Genomic DNA, 14,798 nt, shown 5'->3' with positions numbered 1-14,798 from the left:
TGCCCTGCCTCAGGGCCTTTGCACTCTTCTCTCAGATCTGCTCAAGGCTGGTTCCTTCATATCACTCAGGATTTAGCTCAAATGCCTCCTCCTCAGAGAAGTCTTCCTCTCCCATTCTGGCTAATGTGATACCCGTGTACAACTCCCCAGAATTTAATTTGATCTCTTCTGATGGGATAATTACCATAGACTGATGAATGTATGTGTTCTTTTTTAATTAAAAAATTTGAAAGTTGAAAAGTTGAAAAGTTGAAAGCTTTGCTTCTTAAAATAGAAAATATAGGCTTACTGAATCAGGTTATTTAAAGTTAGAGAAAAACAGTTTAATATATCTCTTTGAGATGCTGAATTCAAGTCTTTTGGCTATATATACCCAGAAATGGGATTGCTGGATGATAAAGTAGCTCATTTTTAAATTTTAAGGAATTTCCATATGGTTTTCTACAATGGATGTGCCAATTTACATGATCACCAACAGTGTATTAGGATTCCCTTTTCTCCACATCCTTGCCAACACTTGTGATCTTTTCTCTTTTTGATGATAGCCATTCTGATAAGTGTGAGCTAATATGCCACTGTCGTTTTGATTTGCATTTCCCTGATGATTAGTGATGTTGAATACATTTTCATATACCTATTGGCCATTTGTACGCATTCTTTTGAGCAATGGCTATTCAGGGTCTTTGCCCATTTTTAAATCATGGTTTCTGCTGGTTTTTTTGCTATTAGGTTGTATGCATTTCTTATATAATTGCAGCATTATTCAAAATAGCCAGGATATGGAAACAACCTAAATGTCTACCAACAGATAAATGGATAAAGAAAATGTGAGGGGAGTGTGTGTGTATTCCATTGTTTACATGGGCACATATATACATTTTATATATGTATATGTATTATGTATGTGCACATATAATATATAATGCATTACATATAATGCACACATAAAAGATTATATAGCCTCAAAAAAAGAAAATCCTGCCATTTGTGATGACGTGGATGGACTTGGAGGACATTATGCTCAGTAAAATAAGCCAGAGGCAGAAAGACAAATTCTATATAATCTTAATTATATGTAGAATCTAAAATTGTTGAACTCATAGATATAATTATGAGTTCATAATTATATTTATTTATTTATTTTGTATTATTATTACACTTTAAGTTCTAAGGTGCATGTGCACAATGTGCAGGTTTGTTATATATGCATACATGTGCCATGTTGGTGTGCTGCACCCATTAACTCGTTATTTACATTGGGTATATCTCCCAATGCTATCCCTTCCTCCTCTCCCCTCCCCACAATAGGCCCCTGTGTGTGATGTTCCCCTTCCTGTGTTCTAGAGGTACAATGTAGAGCATGGTGACTGTAGTTGACAATACTGGGTTGTAAAATTCAAAATTTGCTCAGGGTAGATCATAAGTGTTCTCAACACACACACACGCAAAAAGTAAATATGTGACGCGACAGATATGTTAATTAGTGTGATAATGGTGATTATTTAACAATGTATGCATATATCAAAACATCAAATTGTATACCTTAACTATATATAATTTTGTCAATTATACCTCAATAAATTTGGAAAAAAATAAAAATATTTAAAATGCTATATATATATATATATAATCTACATTCATGTGCCAAATTCAAAAGTACACATCCATTTTCCAAGTGTAACGGTACATATGATATTTTGAATGCAGAACAAATACAGACACTGGATGATTCAGGTTGGTGAAAAGAGAGCAAGGTCATATACACCATGGAATACTATGCAGCCATAGAAAAGGATGAGTTCATGTCCTTTGTAGGGACATGGATGCAGCTGGAAAGCATCATTCTCAGCAAACTATCCCAAGAACAGAAAACCAAATACGGCATGTTCTCACTCATAGGTGGGAACTGAACAATGAGATCACTTGGACACAGGAAGGGGAACATCACACACCGGGGCCTATTGTGGGGAGGAGGGAGGGATAGCATTAGGAGATATACCTAATGTAAATAATGCGTTCATGGGTGCAGCACACCAACATGACACATGTATACATATGTAACAAACCTGCACGTTGTGCACATGTACCCTTGAACTTAAAGTATAATTACAATACAATACAATAAATAAATAAATAAAATTTAAAATTCAAAATTTAAAAAAAGAGAGCAAGGTGCATCAGCTCTTCCCATGGGACATGGAAGAAGCAAGAGTCCTGCTTCATAGGTAAGTCTCGAGGCTGAGGATAACTGGACTTCCACCTTTCTATCTCCAGTTTCAGGAAAGAAAGAAGGATGGACAATTAAAAAAAGAAACTAATATCTCTTGCTTGTCTAAACTGTCCAGAAAACACAAACTGATGTGGCAATCCAACTAGACCTCTGGGAATGCAATGTAACCTAGAGTTAAATAATGTAACCTAGAATTACATTACAGGGTTTCTATAGAAGGAAATACAGAGGCACAGGTGCTGTGTTTTGTTTTGTTTTTGTTTTCCAACATTTTGTTAAGATAATTTTCAAACACACTGAAAAGCTGAAAAGCTTCGTTCCTTAAGATCATATTTCTACTTCAGGCAAAGCCAAGCAACATGAAAACTTCCTGTCTGCCTAAGACCAGTATATTCTAAATCTCTAAGTGCCTGGGACCTAGAACTGGGCCACAACATGATTTTTGACATTTTGGTTACCTTTGTAGTGTGCTTATACCTGCAATGAGCCAATCACTCCTGCTAGATAGAAAGAGACTATTATTTTTAAAAATTTCATTTTATGGTAAGAACACAACATGAGAACCGCCCTTTAAACAGACTTTACATGTATGATACAGTATCGTGAACTGTAGGTACGATGTTGTCCAGTGGATCTCTAGAATTTATCAGGGGCTGCAGGAAGGGGGAAGTGGGGAGTTGCTAAACAGCGGCTATTAAAACGCTCTGAACTAAATTTTGTCTTCAAGTCTTCTTACACCACTGCTGTGAAAAACATCTACGTGCTTATTGGGCACATTTGTTTTGTGTTGTTTAGAGAGGTCCTTCATCAATGAGTATTGATTATTGTGTCACGCAGTGTATTGCTTATACAAATTCTGAAGTCAAATGGTTTTTAAAAATCTCAATTGTTCACATCTTAGCCTTGGTGTTTACATTTTTTTCAGAAATATGAACTGAGTGGTCCCTCATACCTGCTATCTTCATATCCAAACCTGTTACTTTTCACCCAGAAAAGAGATTTTCCTTTGACATTTTCTCATGAGTAATAATAATGAATTTGATAATTTACTAGTGGAAAGGGTATGATGCCCAGCTTACACTGAACTAGATCCCATTGTGTTCATACTGGACACAACTCAGTGGTCTCTGAAAAGACAAACAAATGCCTGGGCATGGTGGCTCACGCCTGTAATCTCAGCACTTTGGGAGGCCGAGGCAGGAGGATTACTGGAGCCCAGGAGTTCAAGACCATCCCGGGCAACATAGGGAAACCGCGTCTCTACTAAAAAATAATAATAAAAAAAAATAGCTGGGTGTGGTGACGCACGCCTGTGTGTCCTTGCTACTCAGGAGGCTGAGGCAAGAGGATTACTTGAGCCCAAGACATCAAAGCTGCAGTGAGCTGTGATTGTGCCACTGGATTCCAGCCTGAGCAACTGAGTGCAGCATGAGACCCTGTCTCAGAAACAAAACAAAACAAAAAAGACAAACAATGCAAGCTGATCGGAGGCACCTGTTGGCTTATTTTTGCCACTAACAATAATATGTTACTTAAAAACAAGAGATGATTAAACCCATCTTTCAGGTCATTTAATTTTTTTTTTTTTTAATTTCTACAAGCTCTCAAGGTCTTTGACTACTGCCAGTTCTCAAGCCAGTCAGATAAGAAAGCATTGCTGCCAAGTATATATACTAAATGTTTCTTGAGAAGTTCACTGAAATTCAAACAGTACAACTATAATTAGGACGCCAAGAACAGGGCATTACTGGTACTTTAATGTGAAACCAGGAGCTAACACACATATGTTGGGAAGCTGTTATGTAAAGACTTCTGCTATGGGATTATATTTAAAAAATTGATTCTCTCTCTTTTATTTTCTTATTAAAATGACAAGAATTATTTATTCTTGTGTTTTAGATAAGCACTAGAAAAGTAAATTAAATTTTAAAAATGAATTCATATCTTACTTTAAAAAATATTTTGTACATTTGCACTGGGTTAAATAAAGAAGATAACTTTCTGTCCGGGCGTGGTAGCTCACGCCTGTAATCCCAGCACTTTGGGAGGCTGAGGTGGGCGGATGACTTGAAGTCAGGAGTTTGAGACCAGCCTGGCCAACATGGTGAAACCCTCTCTCTACTAATAATACAAAAATTAGCTGGGTGTGGTGGCATGCACCTTAATCCCAGCTGCTTGGGAGGCTGAAGCAGGAGAATCGCTTGAACCCGGGAGTTGGAGGTTGCAGTGAGCCAAGATCGTGCTCCAGTCTGGGCAATAAAGCTAGACTCAGTCTCAAAAAATAAAAAGAACTTCCAGTGAGGGGTTCAGCTCTGCAGTGTCCACTATGGTAGCTGCTGGCCACACATGGCTGTTGAGAACTTGCTATGTGACTAGAACAGCTCAAAAATTGAAATTTTATTTTAATTAATTAAAATGTTACTTTAAAATCTGAAGTAAAGTGTTTTTTTTATTAACCGCAACTTTATTGTTTTCATAGACTACCTTTCTCTTCAGTGATTGCATCATGTAATCTACTATTTTCTATTATAATACACATGTTCAGCATATCTATCATTTCTAGCATCTAATGAATAATTTCTTCTATTGATAGCATGCTGCAATAATACTTTCAATATCCTGGCTTAAATAATGTATCATTAAATTAATTTCTCCTATTACATTTTACTTTTTGAAATGCAGCTACTCAAAATGTAATTTATATATATGGCTTACATTGCATTTTTATTGGATACTACTTATCTAGAAGAAAGCAAGAGAGTAAAAAACAACAGCAACAACAAAAAACGCACCAACAAGTAAATAATTATGAAATCTGGAGAGTCTTACAAATTTACTTGTTCTTTCTGCCTAAGTTAAAACCTTGTAAGGTACCACATGATTCAGCAATTCTATTTCTGGGGTATATACCAAAAAAATTGAAAGCAGGGTCTGAAGAGATATATTTGTACACCCATGTTCACAGCAGCATAATTCAAAATAGCCAAGAGGTGGAAGCAAGCCAAGGGCCCTTTGTTGGATGAATGGATAAATAAAATGCAATATATACAGACAATGGAATCAGCCTTGAAAAGGAGGGAAATTCTGGCACATACTACAACATGGATGAAATTTGATGTTATGAAATTAACTAGCCACAAAACCAGAAATATTATATGACTCTACTTATATAAAGTACCCAGAGTAGTCAATTTTTTTTTTTTTTTTTTTTTGAGACGGAGTCTCGCTCTGTCCCCCAGGCTGGAGTGCGGTGGCGCGATCTGGACTCACTGCAAGCTCCGCCTCCTGAGTTCACGCCATTCTCCCTCCTCAGCCTCCCGAGCAGCTGGGATTACAGGCGCCCACCACACGCCTGGTTAATTTTTTGTATTTTTAGTAGAGACGGGGTTTTACCATGGTAGCCAGGATGGTCTCCATCTCCTGACCTCATGATGCGCCCGCGTCAGTCTCCAAAAGTGCTGGGATTACAGGAGTGAACCACCGCGCCCGGCCTCAGAGTAGTCAAATTTATGGAGACAGACAGTGAAATCGTGCTTGCAAGGGACAGAGGGATGGCAGAATGGGGAGTTAACTGTTTAAGGAATACAGAGTTTCAGTTGTGCAAGCTGAAAAGATTTCTGTGAATGGGTGGTGGTGACAGTTGCACAACAATGTGAATGTACTTAATGCCACTGAACATTATTAACACATAAACATGATTAAAATGGTAAGTCTTATGTGTATTTTATAATTTAAAAAAATAAATACATAATTTTTAAAAGTCATATAACTATATTGCTCCTATTGCTGCAGAAAGATATAGTCCATTTCAAGTAATCATGAAGGTCAAGGGAAAATATTAAATTTAATGTGGTTCATATTTGCTTATCTGTATGTCCTGGGATGAACATTTTTAAATGGCAAGAAAGCTAGCAGATTAGGTAAGAAAAATGGCCAGAGAAAATAAGATAAAAGTGCATTAAATAAAGTCAGGTTTTGAATGTAGTGTTCTGTTTGTCTCTGTATATCAGTGAAACAGAGAACTATTCGTTTTGAGAGAAGGCTTGGTAAAATTGCATTTCAGGGACTTTTTGGAGGAGGAAAGGACTATATCTGACTGAGAAGTACAGATTGTTTCTATACAGTGTGAAATGTATTAGAGACTTATAGTCATACTAATAACTAGGGCATAGTAAAGATGTGTAAAGAAATGAAGGTAAGCTAGGGTAGATGCACATTTGCCAGGGACTCAAACAATGGAAAGATGTTAAAGAAAGGCATGGGGCATGGTCAGGATGATCCCACCTTTTAAATGGTCCAAATGGAAGCCAAGACACGGGATCACATCTAAGAAAATTTAAATATGCTAGCTACACTCAATAATGTAGTACTTCATGGTCATCTATAACCCCTCAGTGTGAATTAATTAATCAGATCACTCAGCTGCTTCTGAAAGGGACTCCTGGTTTTGGTGTCCCCCACAACAGGTATTTCCCTTTGTGGGTCTCTCTGTTTTCCCACTAAGGCTTAGCCTTTCTTGGAATTCCTCCAACTGCCACTCAAGTCATAACCTCACTTCTAGGGTGAGTAGACTTGAGGCATTTCATGTTTCCTTAGAGTTTCATGGCTTTTCTGTTGTCCTACAAATGCTCTTATCTGGGGATTTTCAGTTAAATAATGGGACAATGTATATGATTGATTTCTGTACTGCATGACTCAAGTGACATACATTCACTTTAGAAGGTTTTAAGTTGCACAGTATACAAGTATATCATTTACAGTTGATTAAAATGTTTGTGCTCATTTCTATTTAAAAGAACAAGTTAGGCATCTGTTTCCTGCCTAGAAATAACCACCTCATTTTTTTTCCCTGTGGGAAAATCAGGTATGACTCAACACTACTTTCACAAGCCAGGCTGAGGATCTCTGATATTCTGTTTCTGTGTGCATTTGTAATCCTTTGTTTATATAAATGACACTTTCAGCTAGTCAAAATATGCATTTGCCTAGAATGCTCAATTACAGGTCATGTCACATAAGAGTGTAGTTACTGTCATTATTATATTGACTGATACAGAGATCCACACACCTAGGTTGCCCTTTGATACAACTTCCATGATAAATTAGTTGATCATTCAACACATACATATGAGCCTAATAGCATGAGCCCAATTTTGTCGAGACCTGCTTCGTCTCATGCTGCCTTGATGAGATTTATCATCTAGCTCTTGAGTGTTCATTTTTATTTGAGTTACTTTCTATTTCAATTGGGAATTCTTTGTGACTTGTTTTTGTAATACTATATTTAATTGAAGATGAAAGCCTAAGTAATCTTTGGCTAACACAAATTATGAAATTATTCTCCATTTCCTCTTCTGGGTGAAAGAAAAACATACATGTTGTTTATGAAAGAATCAACACAGATAAAAGTTTCTCTTTTTCAGTTACACAAGGAGGTACCCTGTGAAATTTATTGTGATGCAGCTGAAGATAATATTTCTCCCCTGCCACCTAAAGAAAGCATATTTCAAGTCTCAATTGTGTGCAAATAAATCCTGTTTGGTGTAATAGAAGACCAATCCAAATTAAACATCAAATATGTGGAGAGAATTTCAGGTAGATGTGTTCATATCTGTACTTTGACTATGTGGTGTGACATGGCAATTTCTCCTTCATTAGCTACTTATCATTTCAGATTTGTCTAGTTTGCATACACACACTCCTTTAACCGCAGTGTTATACAGTAACATTTAAGGTATTTTAAAAATAATGTGGCACAGCTGTGTTGTTATTTAATCTCTATCATAAATTCGACTGACTGGAAAATGAAATTTGTTTAAAGATAAAGTCTGTAGGACTTCTTTTAATGAACAGCCCAAGTGTAAGTCTTCCATTTTGTGGATGGGAAAATGCAGCTAAGAGACTTTATTTCATTTAACAATAAATATTGTTCTGAAACCATAAACCCAGAGAAAATTGGTTGCTTTTAAAAGTAGAATTCATTAACATAGTTCAGAGAGTCAGGTCTTCAGGAAAGCTGCTTAAAAAAGCAAACATGCTGGAGATGGATTGCCTGGGAGGCTGAGGCAGAAAAGCGGTAGGTCTGAACTACAGGATGGAAAAATATGAGACTTTGTTTATAACAACCTGGGCCACGGGCATAAGATCTTAGGAAAAAATATTTTGCTTCTTTTTTCAGCAATCCCTTGGGGTCTCTGTTCGGCCAGATGTGGATCACAGGTCTGGGTTCAAGTCTCAACTCTACCATCTTCTAGCTAACCCAAGTGAACATGACCAAGTTACATAGCAGGGCAGTGGGAAATGGGCAGGCTTTGCTATCACACAGACCTAGATCCAGGGGCACACTGGTCAGTGTTTAAAACTGAATGAACCCTGGTTTGTAGTGTTTGCCAATTTCCATGGTGTAAATACTCCCATCATGGCCAATTTTAAGCTACCTGCATGACCTTACTGAATGCAGAGCCGGGAAGAGAGGAGCACAATCAGGTCTCTCCAGACAGCTTTCCAGATATTATAAGCTGGCTCTAGCAAGCCATGGCCTAGGTTTTATTTCTGGTTCCATCAGTTAATAAATGGGGCCTAAAGCAAGTAATTTAACTCTTCCCAATCTCAGCTTTCCAATTTTTAAAATGTTGACCATAAACAAACTTTACATGTTCATTTAAAGGCTCAAGTAGAAGATACTGGGCACAGAGCCTGAAAATAGCAGGTTCAATAAACATTAATTCCCCAACTTAATGGCTTAAGGATTAAACTCTCCTCTCTTTCTCTCTCTCTCTCCCCTTTCTCCCCCTCCTTTTATATCTTCTTCCTTCTCACTCTCCTTCCCTTCACATATTCTTTGAAAGAACAAGTCTCTGTTTGTCTTATACTCGCTCCTCAACACCTTGCCACTTGGTTTTCACTTACAGAATTCCTCCAGCATAATTTCTCTGTGGTGATGAGTAGATATCTCCCCGTAACTCCAATAGATGTTTTCAGTGCTTATTTTACTTACTCTGTGGCACTGGACAGGTTTGACCAGTCCCTCCTTTTAGCTTTTTTTTTATTTTTTGAGAACGGAGTCTGGCTTTCTGTCGCCAGAGCTGGAGTTGAGTGGCCGGTCTGCTGCTCCTGGCAGCTGCGCCTCCCCCGGGTTTACGCCATTCTCCTGCCTCAGCCTCCCGAGTAGCTGGGACTACAGGCGCCCGCCAGGTCGCCTGGCTAGTTTTTTGTATTTTAGTAGAGACGGGGTTTCACCATGTTAGCCAGGATGGTCTTGATCTCCTGACCTCATGATCCGCCCGTCTTGGCCTCCCAAAGTGCTGGGATTACAGGCTTGAGCCACCGCGCCCGGCCAGCTTTCTCTCTTTCTTGGATTCAGAGACAGAGAATGCTGTTGATTCTCACAGGACAGCTTTGATTTCTCTTTCGTAGGCTCTTGGTCTCTGATTTATCTTACTATGTCCTTTGTTAATGTTGGGGATGTTCTAAGGATTCAGCCTTGCCTTGTCTCTTTTCTCACTCCTGACTCCCTTTGGAGCTTATTCATAGCAAGGGCTTCAACTCTTATCCAGGAACCAACTACTTAAAAGGCAAATCTGCATCTCTCTGAAGTTCTAGGTGCTATTGTCCATAACCTACTGCTTGTTTGACCTTCTTGACACAATTCTGCCCCCATATCACACATGCCACATTATAATCAACATAGATATGACTGAATTTATTATTTTCTCTACCAAACTTGTCTCTCTCCCTGTATTCCCTACACAGGTTGCAGTATACATCTTTTCTCTAAGGCGGGAAACCTAGGAGTTGTCCTCCCATACCTTCCATATCCAACCAGGTCAATTTGATCTTGTAAATGTATCTGGATTCCATTTCCTCGGCTTCATCTCTAATGTCACTGTCTTAATAAAGGCATCTCAGACCTTCATCCTGTTATTCTTGAGTAATTAAAATGATATCCTCCCTGATTTCCTTGCCTCTTGCCAATTTCTCTTCCAATTCATACTTCCACTGAGATTTTTAGAAATCTCTTTTCTGGAGAGATTTTTAGAAAATGCAGATGGATTCTGAAATTCCTTGTACCTTATTAGCTTTCAGCACTTACTGCATAAAGCCCAAACTCCATGGAACGGCACAGATGGTCCTTGTTGATTCTGGCGTGTGCCTACATTTTGGCCATATCTCCCACTTCTTGTTTATGACTCTGCTCCAGTCTTATTAAATCACTAAGCTTTCCCTCAATAGGCCATGCCTTTTCCAACTACCTTCATCTCTCTGGCAATGTCTCTTTCATTAACTATTAGGTGTTTCAGATTTGTTTAGTTTGCATGAACACACTCCTTTGGACAGCAAGCTCTTTTCCCTTTCTTTAACCTGGTAAACTACTCTAATTCTTTCTTCAAGGATTGACTCAATTCTTACCTCTTCCAGGAAGCCCTCCCTGAATTCCTCATGATACCTTGTACATCATTCTTTAAAAGGCACCGTGTTGTAATCATGTGTACTTGCTTTTCTCCCTGAACTGAAAGTGAGTGAATTAAGGATATTTATCCCACATCTTATTCACCTTTGCATCTCTGATGTTAAGCACAAGTCCTGGACCATTAAAATATTTATCAAATTGAAAGTATCAACTTAAAAATACCTCAGATTCCTTCTCTGCCCCTTTTGTGGTGCCTGAGGTGCTGTCAAGAAAATAGTTTTTATAAGCTATGAACAAGTTAGGATGGTAAGCATTTTAAGCTTGATTCTAACTGGAATAATGATTCTCAAAGTGAGAATGAAACGTGTAGATATTTCAAAATACCGGCGTCCAAAATGATGGGCTTTTCAAGGATAATGGTTTGCTTAAATGTATTTGTCACAATGTCTTCTACCCGCTAACTTCATATGTTTAATGTTGGTCACCAATAATTAAAACTATGACAAAATAAGTCTTTCTCATTCTTGATTTTAAGTTTTTTTTTTGGATAGTGTATAGGAACTATGGCAAAACACTATAAAATAGAAATAGCCTAGAGAAAATCATGCTAAATGTGCTAAATATTATTTGTATTCAATAAATGTGACATATAATAAAGTGAACATGTTATTCATGCACAGATGGAAGATTTTATTCAGTATCTACTTATTTTTTTTTCCTGAATGACTGCATGTTAAATGTATGTTAAAAAGTTTTAAAATGGAGGTACCATTGTTGTTGTAGAACATTTCCAAGAAGCAACACACTCAAAAAGTAAGCAGCAAGGGACTGAGCTTGCAAAGCAGATGTTCTACATTTGCTAAATTTCCAATAATGAATTTTGCCTTTTGAGTTGACAAAAAAAAAAAAAAAAACCCAACCACATTGTTCCTCTCTATGGGTAGCTTTTTGCAAATTATGCAAATGAACAAACCATTTCTAACTTTAGGGATGCTCTAATGTCATAAGCGAAAAGTACGCAATTGATTTCTCCATTCTCTGGTCCACTAGGGCTATTCTTTCCATTATACTTAACTGAATTTGAAAGGGTTCTTCTTCTTGGAAATGTTGGAATATAGATTTAACAGATGGTATTCCCATAGTTTCTATTAGTAAGCATCCTAACAACAATTTATAATCCACTTTTCTTCACAAGAATTCCTCTTTGAATTTTATGCTGTGTTGCTTTCTAATATTGAGAATTCCATGGCCCACAAAGAGGTCTTTCTTCTGATGAGATAAAGGTACTTCAAACAATGAAGTTTTATGTAAAATCTATGAAATAGCTGATCTTTTAAAAAATTTTCCTGGTAAAGAGAATCAAAGGAAAATAGAAAATTGATGACATCAGGTATTTGCCTCCTCATATTTGTCCATTTATCATTATACCACCATATATTTTATAATATTCTTTACCAAGCCAAATCGCCAAATTTAGTTTTGATGTTTCTAACCATATTGTATGAATATGACATAGACTTCCAAGTTTAATGTCAAGGGGCATATAATTTGAATGGGTTTTCAAAAATGACAATGAATGATACCAAGTTATACATATTCTCTCGTGAGTTATTTCTGGCTTATGAAAAATAGCATTACACATGAATCAATAGCCAGGATTGCAATCAGTGTAGATGGACTCTAAATAGAAGTCACTAAATAGACTACAGGACAGTTTAATTCCACAGTCTTAACACCATCAGCTAGATGCTTTACTGAGAAACTCAGTCCAAACTAAATTAGTGTAATCTTTGGAACATGATTCACTCAGTTATGTAATGAAATGAAAGCTACTTAAGTTTTGTTGATGACCATTATACATAGTAGGGTCATTTCAATTAAGTGAAAATGGCAATAGAATCATAGACACATTAGAAAAAACTTTAGCAATGATTTAACCAAAATCTTTATGAATCTTCTGTCATCATTCTTTTAGGAGGTGCCCAACCCCTACACTTGTTTACAAACATAATCTCATTCTTTCCAGTGCCAGAGAGGTTTTCTTGTTATGAAGTTATTTCTTACCCTGAACAAAAAGTTGCTTCTGTATAACTTTCATCTTAGTGCAAGACTCTTTAAACAAAGAATTAACCTTAACCAACCAAAAAATGAGGGTCTTGGTAGGTCCTGGTTTTAATAGGAATATTCTGTCAAAAATATTTTCTAATTTTTTTCTTTCAGTTATTATACATTTAGTGCAATAGGATAGGGTAGATTGAAAGGGTCCAGAACCTAATATTTGTCTTTCTTAGCTGGGAGATAAACTCAGCTGTAAACAAGAGGGTGCGGGGTATATAGTAACTGAGGAGGCAGGTCATAGAATCTGAGGAAAATGAACAAAGATGTAAAAAGATCCAAGCAGGAAGTCAGAAATAGGAGCGTCCATGATGTTTTCGGTATCTTAGCCACATACTTTATCTAAAGAAGTCTACATTCAGGCCAGCACCACAGACTGATTGTAGTATTTATGACTATAGGAGCAAACAGTATGTTCCAATCTTAAAAATTCAGACTATTGTTACAAATTTAGATTTCCTGAAGGCATGATTTGTTGTCCTTTGAAATGATTAGGAGCCCCCTAACATTCCCCTAGAATATGGGCTGTATCCATTAGTTCTCCTTAACCTCACCCTCTCATAGAAATCAGGCAACTGACAAGCTATAAATCAGACAGGGCAAATTTGTAAAAATTCCAGTAGTAAAGGGGGTTTTCTCATAACTCTAGTGACCTGTGTTCCCTATCAAAGATGCTGTTGCCTTAAAGATTTTCCATTTGTTGAAAAGTGTTTTATTAAGCAAGTAACTGAACAAAGCATTAAAATGACTAGCACTTTGTTTTGAAAAGAAAGGTTAGCATGGTGGGGGCGCACGAAAGGACGGGGAGTAAAGACACCTGAGTCCTTGTCCTGCCTCTGTCTCTAACCTTGGCGTCACCTTGATCACACAGGATTTTAGAAGCCATGACTATGGAGGGAACCTAATGAGGCATCAGACTTAACACTTTGGCCAACTTAGCTTTCTTCCAAACTGTGCATTTTCTTTAACTAAGAAGGTAGGACTTACAGCATTATGGAAATAGCATTTTAGAAGCTGTACAAATAATTTCTCCCGTAAGGAGCAATAATGAAGGTAATCATACCTGTGAGGGAATCAGACACTTTCTTGCCTTCATAATTGTGTGTGTGTGTGTGTGTGTGTGTGTGTTCGTGATCAGGCTTTAAAAGATTCCTAGAGAATGCAAACAATAATATTTAACAGGAAATTCATGCAGGTATTAAGTTACCCACTTATCTGAAATGAACGCTAAGGTTAGAAAGGAGAAAAGAGACAGGAGCTTATGCTGCTTATACACTTTTAGATTAAGATGGATCTTTGTCTTCTATTGACTACACTGACTTTTTGGAAACACACACAATATCTTACCACCAGACAAGAAATGAAGCTAAAAGAAGCTAGCGGATGGGAGTGATTGGTAGCTCTCACTTATCACAGGAGTAATGGTTGGTGGAAACTTGGGAAGGATGGCGGGCATAGGTACACATGCCAAATTAGCATTCTCTATGATTGTTGGCAATTTCTGGGCACTGTGGGCTGCAACACTGCTCCTATGCAAAGATTGACTTGGTAAATGAAAATCTATCTTACCTCACAACTTTAAGCTAAAAGGCAAGTAATGGAAATATGAAAATGTAAAAACTTAATTTTGTATTAGTTAGCAAATATTGACCCCTACTATGTGCAATGGCACTCTGCCAAAGCGTGATTCACTTCTGAATCCATATGAATTTAGAAGTGAAGCCATTCTTAAAATTCTTCCAAAATATAAAGATGCTTCTCAGTTAATATTGTCCTGAAAAACATCCACTACATAAACGGTTTTAGAAAATAAAATTGAGATTCACAGTCACTTGGGAAAGTAAACTGGTTGTCAACTATCAACTATCACATCACAACATCTGTATTTTAATACTGTTGGTTGCAAGACTTACCTTTAAATAGATAATCATGAAAAAACTAAACATTATATCTCATTTTCTTTTGAATGTAATGATTGAATGAAAAGGACATAACTGATGTGAAAGTGAAAAAGCTAAATGTATGAATTTATTTTAATTCAAT

The 14,798-nt window shown here is 37.1% G+C and overlaps 1 protein-coding gene across 1 annotated transcript in view; it reads right to left on the bottom strand.

Moving 5' to 3' along the window:
- CHST9 (carbohydrate sulfotransferase 9) overlaps positions 1-14,798 on the bottom strand; it is a 156,970-nt gene that overhangs the window by 133,827 nt on the left and 8,345 nt on the right. The window lies entirely within an intron of this gene.

The sequence above is a fragment of the Rhinopithecus bieti genome, unplaced genomic scaffold (genome assembly GCF_001698545.2).
Source record: "Rhinopithecus bieti isolate Rb0 unplaced genomic scaffold, ASM169854v2 scaffold_51907, whole genome shotgun sequence".
Classification (NCBI taxonomy): domain Eukaryota; kingdom Metazoa; phylum Chordata; class Mammalia; order Primates; family Cercopithecidae; genus Rhinopithecus; species Rhinopithecus bieti.
The sequence above is the reverse complement of the archived record's forward strand: the minus strand, read 5'-3'. Positions and strand labels throughout refer to the sequence as shown.